The following is a 9,399-nucleotide window of genomic DNA, read 5'->3' as shown; positions in this document are numbered from 1 at the left end:
TTGCGCAGTAATGTATCTCTTGGCAGTGAATATATTACAACAGCACATCCCAGTGGTTTGAACAAAAAGAACTAAAGTTCTAATCTAGACCCAGGTCCTGTGTGCATCTATTTCTCAAAGACATTTTACTCATGGAGTATTCCCAACTGGTTATATTTCATTTCTTCCCATCTTACAACTTAACAAGGTAGTATTTAAAAAAAAAAGACTTTTACCCTCCTTCTCAGCTCTGGGTCTCTTGACTGCACAGTACTGTGTTGTCAATATGTCACTTTCTAACAGGTGATGACTCTTGATGAGTTACAAGCAAAGAAAAAGCTGGTCATGATGAGGGTAGCCTTCAATAATCCCATGAAGAAAAACCAGATGATAAATAACCAAAGGATCACGACTGCTGTCTCAAGCATCAAATTCTGCTTTGACAATGGAGTCAAGTGTGTAGTCCTTATGAGCCATATGGGCAGTCTGATGGTATTCCCATGCCTGAAATGTAGTCCTTAGAGCCAGTTGTCACAGAACTCAAATCTCTGGTAGGCAAGGATATTCTGTTCTTGAGGGATTGTGTGGGCCCAGAAGTAGAGAATGCCTGTGTCACCCCAGTCTCTAGGTCTGCCATCCTGCTGGAAATCTCTGCTTTCATATAGAGGAAGAAGAGAAGTGAAAGTAAGCTTCTGGGAACAAGATTAAAGCTGAGCAAGCCAAAATTGATGCTTTCTGAACTGCATTCCTCAAACTAAGGAAGGAATGTTTATTTCAATGATGATTTGGGGGCTGCACCTTGAGTCCACAGTTCCGTGTTTGATATGAATTTGCCACAGGAGGGTGATGATTTTTGATGAAGTAATTGCATTACTCCTGCTATTGGGAGGGGCTAATGTTGCAGATCACTATGATTCTGCACAAAATGAATTCAATGATCATTGATGATGAAATGGTTTTTACCTTCTCTAAGGAACAACATGGAGATTGGCATTTCTCTTCATGATGAAAAAGAAGGGGTCATGATGGTCAAAGTTCTCATGTCCAAAGATGAAAAAACTGATGTGAAAATTACCTTGTCCGTTGACTTCATCACTGCTGAAAATTTGATGAGAATGCTTAAAGTGGCCAAGCTACTATGGTCGCTGGCATACCTGCTGGTTGGATGTACTTGAACTGTGGTACTGAGAGTATCAAGAAATATGCTGATGCTGTGGTTCGAGCTAAGCAGACTGTTTGGAATGGACCTGTTGGAGTATTTGGATGAGCCTTGTTTGCCAGGGGAGACAAGTCTCTTATGAATGTGGTGATAAAAGCCACTTCCACGGGTTCCAGTCCTGTCAGAAGTGGTGGAGACACTGCTACTTGTTGTGCTACATGGAACACAGGATAAATTCAGCTATGTGAGCATAGAGGGGAGCTCTAAAGGGGCAGTCTAAGGCCCCAGGAAGGTAAAGTCTTTCCTGGAGGTGGATGCTTTCAGGAATGTTTAGTGCTTTCCTGCCTTTCTGGTTCTTGTGCAAGCCCCTAAGTCAACTAGCTGTACTTTGCATCTCCAGTTGGTGTTAGCACAAGATTCAACTTGTGGTTGAGATGCAGAACCAGGAACCATTTAACAGTTGCATGGCATCTCAGCTTGTCTTACGTCATCAGGATTCATCTATGCTTTTCAAGATCCCATTTGAATTCTTCAGAGGCTAAAAGCATTGTGCATTCTAGACTGCATCTATTAGAGTCTTTCTAAAAAGGAAAGATGGCTGTGAAAAGTGTTCTCTTTTGATACAGCCTCTGGTAAACTTTGTTCATGACTTCATGATGGTTGGTTAAACAATAACGATGTCTACTGGTATGTGTGTGGGAGAAATTTCTTCTAAGAATTGAAAGATGGATGATTCTTTTATCAATCTATCATCTATCTATCTATCTATCTATCTATCTATCTATCTATCTATCTATCTATCATCTATCTATCTATCTATCTATCTATCTATCTATCTATCTATCTATCATCATCATCCATCTATCATCATCATCATCTACCTATCTATTTACCATCTATCTATATTTATCTATATACCTATTTATTTAAGTGTGTGTATGTGCACATGCTTATGTGCAGGTGTGCATGTTCGCGTGTATAATTTTTTTCTTCAGACGGGTGCAAGTGTTTGAATCTGATGTACACTAACCTGCATGGCTTGGTTCTTAAAACCCAACTAGAAGAAAAACAAGGAAAAGACAAGACACATAAGAAAATCTGGGATTAGGTGAATTTTACATGCTCTGATGGAGCTGCACCAAATATGAAACAACCTGAAACCTCGGAGCACGTATTATGTATAGCATGGTGGAGGAGAGTTAGCTACTCTTGGTAAGAGGTTTCTACAAGTGAGCAGTCTCAGCTATGACACGCAAGGTGGAAGCTAAAGTCGCTAAGTTTTGCACACACTGCCATCATCCTCACATGGAGCAGTTGAAGGTTTTGTCATCCTCTGAACTTTGTCATTCCCATGGATCTGAGCCATTGGGTCCTTTACATGGCCTTGCTAATGGCAACCATCCACTCAGGACTTCATCAGCTCTTTACACATGGCTTCACAGAGATGGGCATTCAAGGAATGCAACGAAGTCTTCTCATCTGTACTTTTGCTGTCTTTTCTCAGCAGCTTTAAAATGAAGTATGGAATTCATCTCCCTTAACCTGCTTTGTTGGTCACAGCAGGTAATACTGTTGTTCTTAGTGATATTTTTGATCTTCTCTCTTATAAACTCTCCAGTATGCTTTCATTACTAAAACTGTAAATGAACATTCAAAATGCCAACAACACAATGTTATTAAACACAACACCACCAACAAATATTATTCTACTATGCTTTCCTGTTTTATGTGCTGGTTTATTTTATTTTGTTAGTCTTATGTTTCTAGAACATATCAGCGAGTCTCCATTCTTATTTTTATATGTCTCTGCATTAGAGAAGTCTCTGAGGACTATCAGTTGTGTGTTTAATAAACCAATATAACAGGTTATTTAATTTTTGGTACATGCTGACATCACACATACCAACCCCTCGCAGTTTCCTCTCCCTCCCCTCCTCTAACTCTACCTGCCATGTACTCCTCAGAGAGGGTGAGGCCTCCCATGGGGTTCAGTAAGGTCTGTCACATCACTTGAGGCAGGATTTTTGGTAAATCTTTAGGCTTTTTTGTATATGAACTCAGTCTCAGTATATGAAAACTATTGATTACCATCTTCTTTAACACTGTTAAGTAATTATTTTCAGTCTTTAATAGACATTATTTTCAGTTTTCCACTACGTTTTCTTTCATTTCTTACTTCCTAATTTAACATATCTGTTTTAAAATTAAGAATAGATTTTTTTATACAGTAAATTCTGATTACAGTTTTCCCTCCATCAATGTCTCATATATCCTTGCCAGTTACCCACCCACTCAAACCATATTCTTTCTTCCTCTCTTTTACTAGAATACAGCCATCTAAAAATAGTAGCAAAATGAGACACAATAAAAAACAATATCTTGAAATCAGTTCCATGCTATTTTCCATTTTTTCTACATCTCTAATGAAATATGGACTTTCAACCTTCAATATAAATCAGCTATTTTTAGGTTATCAGACTACTGACAAAGTGTGAACATCACTAATAATGCCTTCGCGAACATTTTGTTCCCTTAAAAGAAGCCTCATTTCCATTAGAAATACGTTCAGCATATTGTCCTTCACAAAGTCCCTGGGAAACCCCGAACAGTTCGATTTCTATTGGTTAGACAACACCTATCAACACAGGCTACAGATATGATCATTCTAAAATATCATGTTTCACTTAGAGTATCAAAGTTCATGCATGTTGTAGCGTGCACCAGTACATCATGCCCCTGAGTATATTCTCCAGTGTCAGTATAGTGTATTTATATCGGTATCAATATCTCTGTATTTTATTTTTCTGTTCATCAGCAATTGGACATTTTGAGATATTGACATTATTCTCAACATTTACTTGCACATTTTTACATGATATGTTTTCAGATTTTAGTTTACAAACTAAATCTATATGCATAGGCTACCAATTCTTATGTTAAAATTGTGTGTTTTTGTTTATAAAGAATTATTTTTAAAAGTTTATTAAAATATGGTGTTCGTATTGATTGTTGATATATTGTCTAACTTAATAACATCTAAGGTTCAGAACCAAGAAACATTGTCATGCAGAATGAAGCAAACACTTAAAAGATTCTGAATATTTCCTGTACGTGAGAATCCCTGGTTCTCTGTGGATGTGATATTTTATAGTTATAGAGAAATATTTTCTAATTCTCTTAGGTAAAATGACCATGGCTAAGATGAAACTCCATAAAAGATCCTGCAGGAACATATTTGTGACTTTAATCTACTGTGGGGATTTTTTCTAGAGGACTGTTGCTATCTTTAACAACATGGAATTGATTTTCTAAATGAAATGCATCACAGAAAAAGTGACTAGTGAATACTTTTAATAACACGTATGGTGCTGTCTTGGGATCAGCCATCCTCCACCACTTATTTGCCCTTGAGATTTGGAAGAAATCATATCTCTACTGTTGATAATTAGGCGCTAATTTAACTTGAGTTCAAGTTAGCTGTGAACAAATGGATTAACAAGCACCTTATTAAAATTTTAATTTACATTTCACTTATCACATTTAATAGAAACAACTTTGTTTTTTTCAGGGTAAGGAAAGTCATTAATTTCCTAGAATAACTTTGGATATTATGAATTTCAGGTATTTTTGTTGTTGGTTTTCATACTTAGCACAATTTAGCATGGTATTTAACACAAAAATTTAAGATGCATAACAGAAAATTTTACTGGTAATGATCACTTATGTAACAATTTTAAAATATTTATGCTTGTATGGATTATATGTTTGATATTATAATGAGAGTGTTTAATTAACATAATTTGAGGTTATTGTGTCTTTTAGACTATTACTTGATAGTTAACATTTTCATATTAGCAAAATAGCCTGTATCTCAGCTCATAATATTTTGAACTTTTATATTTCGTACTGCTGTATGCCCCTGTATCAGAAGCACTCTCCATGTTTGCGTATGACAATGGCTTGCTCACAGTTTTACCTATTTGTTTGTATGCTTTGAGGCAGGGTTTCATGGAGCCAGTTGTGACCCTGAACTCACTATGTTAGACAAGGCTGACCGTGAACTTCTGATCTTCCTGCACTCAACGCTCAAGAGCTGCTGTTACAGGTTTGTGCTCACCACACCCCACATTCTAATAATGCCTTCTACAGTTGCATACTTTTATCTAGACACATATTTATATAAAATACAATGCCATAAAATGTATTTTCTTATAATTATCACAAATAAGTTAAAGAGGAAGAAAATGTTGCAGACGCAAATGTAAGAAAGATAACAAGCACTTGTTAAATTTATTCTGTATGTGAAAGCCCTTTACCCAAAGTCTGGCCCCTAAAGTATGTTATTCGATTACTTGAATATAATTAAAAATATAATCCCTTTTTATTGTTTTATTTGTTCTTATAAGTGATTTCAAATATGATACCTAAATTCTGGTCAGTTTTATGAAATAATTGGTGACCCGTTTTCATAATACCAATCTAAGCACTTAATGACAGACCTTTAATCACCTTATAGGTTTCTGTAGAGGGCAAAACTATGTATATATTTAAAGGTCTGTATTTCATTCTCAGAATTAGTATCCTGTCAAGATATTTTTCAGATTATATCATAAAATCGTAAAAAGTAACATTTTCTTAAGATGAGACAAGTGATCTAATTTTAATGACAGCTACTGTTAATGTCAGGAACCCAGATATAGTTTATAATGCTTAGTAATTACAGCAATCTTTCCCCTCTTTTACTAATTATTTCAAGAGAAAGAGGTAAAAGCTTTAAGAATGGGCATAAAAGGCAGCTATATTGAATCTTTTTTTCTTTTTGCAAAGCAAATAGCTTTCAAATCATTCCATTAGCTGTCATCAGAGTACAAAAAGAATTAATCAAAAATGACATCAATTTCTAGGGTCTGCCAAAACCTAGTGAGAAAAACAATCCCATCATAAAAAGAAAGAAATTAAAGGTACTGTCCTTCATCCCATGAAGGGATTTGACTCCTCTCCCCTGTGTATCCATATTTGTGTTATACGAAGTTATGCAGGAAATATATGCTTTGCATTCTTGTACGATGGTGCTAACATGTCTAATATTCTAGTCAATTAATAGCTCATGCCCATTTTACATTTATCTGAACTCATTTTATCTTTTCAAATAGCACTTTAATTAGGTTATTTTTTATTTATATTATTATTCACTGTCATATTTGAAATTATTATAATATTATATTTTAATTGTATAGAATCACACCAGACAAGGAAAGCATGCACTACTTAAAAACAAAAGTGAAGTTGAATATTTTAAATTATTATAAAATTATATTATTTTCTAGTTAGTCTAAATGAAATAGCTGAAGTTCTATTTAATACCATTTATTAGGTGGTTGTCTTTGACTTTTTACTAAATATGACTATTTTTGATGAAAAGAAGTAAATAATGGCACATGCTTCTTGAGACACAGGAAGGGATGTGCTCAAGAATGAGTGTGATTCACTCAATACAGGAATCAAAGGCAGCTTGATAAAATGATTTTTCTTAAATGCTTTTGAGGGAATGGCTTTGACTTCATATACATAGACTGTCTGAGTAGAATGCTTGTCTCATGTGTAACTAATCTCTAGAAATCTTAGTATAACTGACTCTAAATAGCTATCATCAGTTAAAATTGTATGCTTGCTCTTCATTCTTACCCAGCGAAAGTGTGAACAAGAGCATATAATGGTTAATCCTGAAGTCTAATTCAAAATTTAGTAGATATGATTTTTCATTATTAGAAACATCAATAATAATAGGTCTCATCTTAAGAACCAATTCTTTGTTAAGACACACACACATGCACGCACACAAGGATCATCATGAAATCTTGAAAGGTAGGTTTTATTACCCCCTTTAGAGAATATAACCTTAGGGTGCAAAGGAACATGCAGCTAAAATTTGAAATGTCAGAAGAGTAGTGGATGAGACCCCTTCTCTCTTTACATATCATGTCTCCATTGATCCCATCAAATATAACTAAAGTAGCAAGGTATCTTTTCACATTGTTACGTGAATTAGATAAATCTATTGTCCTTACAAAGAAATACTCTTCCTGTCTGTTTTTTATTTTTTTGTTTTTACATCTTCATCAATGTCTCCCCTTCCTTCTCCTTTCACAGTCCCTCCCTCACTCTTCTTGTTCATCTACCCCTCCTTCTTTGTTTCTCTTCAGTTATAGACAGGACTCCCATGAATATCATAAGCCATGGTTTAGCAAAAGAGCCAGAGACAGCCATGCTCCCACTGTTAGGAGGCCCACAAGAAGACCTAGTTACACATTGTCACATATATGCAAAGGACCTAAGTCAGTTCCATGCAGAATCCCTGGTTGGTGGTTCAGCCTCTGTGAGTGAGCCCTATGAGCCCAGGTTAGTTGGTTCTGTGGGTTTTCTTGTTGTTGTTTGTCAATGCCCTTGACTCCATTGGCTCCTACAATCCTTCCTCCTCTTGGTATGCAGGGTATCATAAATTCCACCTAATATTTGGCTATGGGTCTCTGCATCTGTTTCCACTACTTTCTAGGGCCTCTTTGATAACCTTTGGGCTAGGCCTCAGTCTATGAGTACAGCACAATATCATTAGTAATCATTTCATTGACGTTTCTTTTTCTTTCTTTCTTTTTTTTTTTTTTTTGCCAGTTATGTTTGGTTCTGTCCTAGGTCTCTGAGGTATACCGTTTCTAGTTCTTAGCCCTCAAGGGTTATTTCCCTCTCTTGTATGGGTCTCAAGCTGGGCGATTCATTGACTGTTCACTCCCACAATTATGGTGCCACCTTTACCCCAGAACATCTTTCAGGCTGTTGCTGACTAGCGTCAACAAAATCACCACTTATCAGGGTAGGGACAAGGGAAATAAAGACAGAAACCACAAGATAGTATCGGGAGGGAGTTTCAAGGATTATGCAGATCCTGAAATCACCCATGATTATTTTCCCACAGCTTTTATACCCAATGTAAACTGGGGAAGGAGGTAACAAAGACTTCATTAATATTATACAGCCAGGTTAACTCACACAGCCATTCTGAGACTTCCCATCAGCAGCATTCTGTTTCCTAGGGAGGGAGATGACCCAAGTCACATATACTCAAGTACACTGAGTCAGAAAACAGCTCCTCCCTAGTTGACCTCATGGTAACAATGGAAGGAGCAGAAGTACATTGGCATAACCTGAACACCTGTCAGAATGGCGCAGAGCTTTCTTAACTTCAAAAAAGCCAGGCAACCACTTCCTGAGTTAGAAGGTGCAAATTATGCTTCTCAAACTCTCTGACTGGCAGACAATGGTGAGAATCCAGGACAAATTATAGACCAAAGGTTTTATGACTGTGTTGGTTTACCAATCACTCCAAAGGAATTCTTGCTTTTTACAGGAGATGACTCTTTCAGGCTCCACAGTTCCCTGTTATTAGAAGTCTTAGCTAGGGTCATCCTCTTTTTTTTAAAAAAAAATATTTATTTATTTATTAAAGATTTCTGTCTCTTCCCTGCCACCGCCTCCCATTTCCTCCCCCCCCCCCCAATCAAGTCCCCCTCCCTCGTTAGCCCAAAGAGCAATCAGGGTTCCCTGCCCTGTGGGAAGTCCTAGGGTCATCCTCTTATATTGCCTGGAGATTCATTGTGCAAAGTTTCTAGCTCATCCCACGGATAACCCCAGATTCTAGTTAATCTCTCCGTGTACGCTCTCCCTCCACCCACCCCACTTGATGCCTCCTGCTCCTATCCCCATTTCTCCATCAAAACCTCGCACCATTCAACACCAATGTATATTCTATTTCCTTTTTACAGTGAGATTTATGTATATGCTCTCCCTTTAGCCTTCCTTATTTCTCAGCTTCTCGGGGACTGTTGACTCTAGTATGGCTGGATTTTGAGGTAGATCGATTTACAATTTTCTGAGAAAGTGCCATATAGATTTCCAAAGCAGCTTTACAAGTTTGCACTCCCACCATCAATAGAGAAGTGTTCCCCTTGCTCCATATCCTCTCCAGCATGAGCTGTTACCATGTTTTTCATTGTAAACAGGTATAAGGTGGAATCTTAAAATAGTTTTGATTTTCATTTCCTTGATGGCTAAGAATGTTGAACAATTCTTTAAGTGTATCACAGTCATTTGAGATTGCTCTGCTGAGAATTATCTATTTAGATCTGTACCCCATTTTTAATTGAATTATGTGGTTTGTTATTGTCTGCTTTCTTGAGTTCTTTATATATTTTGGATATCAGTCCTAT

The 9,399-nt window shown here is 36.7% G+C and overlaps 1 pseudogene; it reads left to right on the top strand.

The window, feature by feature from the left end:
- Positions 1-889: 889 nt before the first annotated feature.
- LOC126515416 (phosphoglycerate kinase 1-like) lies at positions 890-1,372 on the top strand (annotated as a pseudogene).
- Positions 1,373-9,399: the final 8,027 nt, after the last annotated feature.

The sequence above is a fragment of the Alexandromys fortis genome, unplaced genomic scaffold (assembly GCF_014885135.2).
Source record: "Alexandromys fortis isolate MF-2015 unplaced genomic scaffold, M_Fortis_MF-2015_v1.1 scaffold_135, whole genome shotgun sequence".
In the NCBI taxonomy this organism is placed as follows: domain Eukaryota; kingdom Metazoa; phylum Chordata; class Mammalia; order Rodentia; family Cricetidae; genus Alexandromys; species Alexandromys fortis.
The sequence above is the reverse complement of the archived record's forward strand: the minus strand, read 5'-3'. Positions and strand labels throughout refer to the sequence as shown.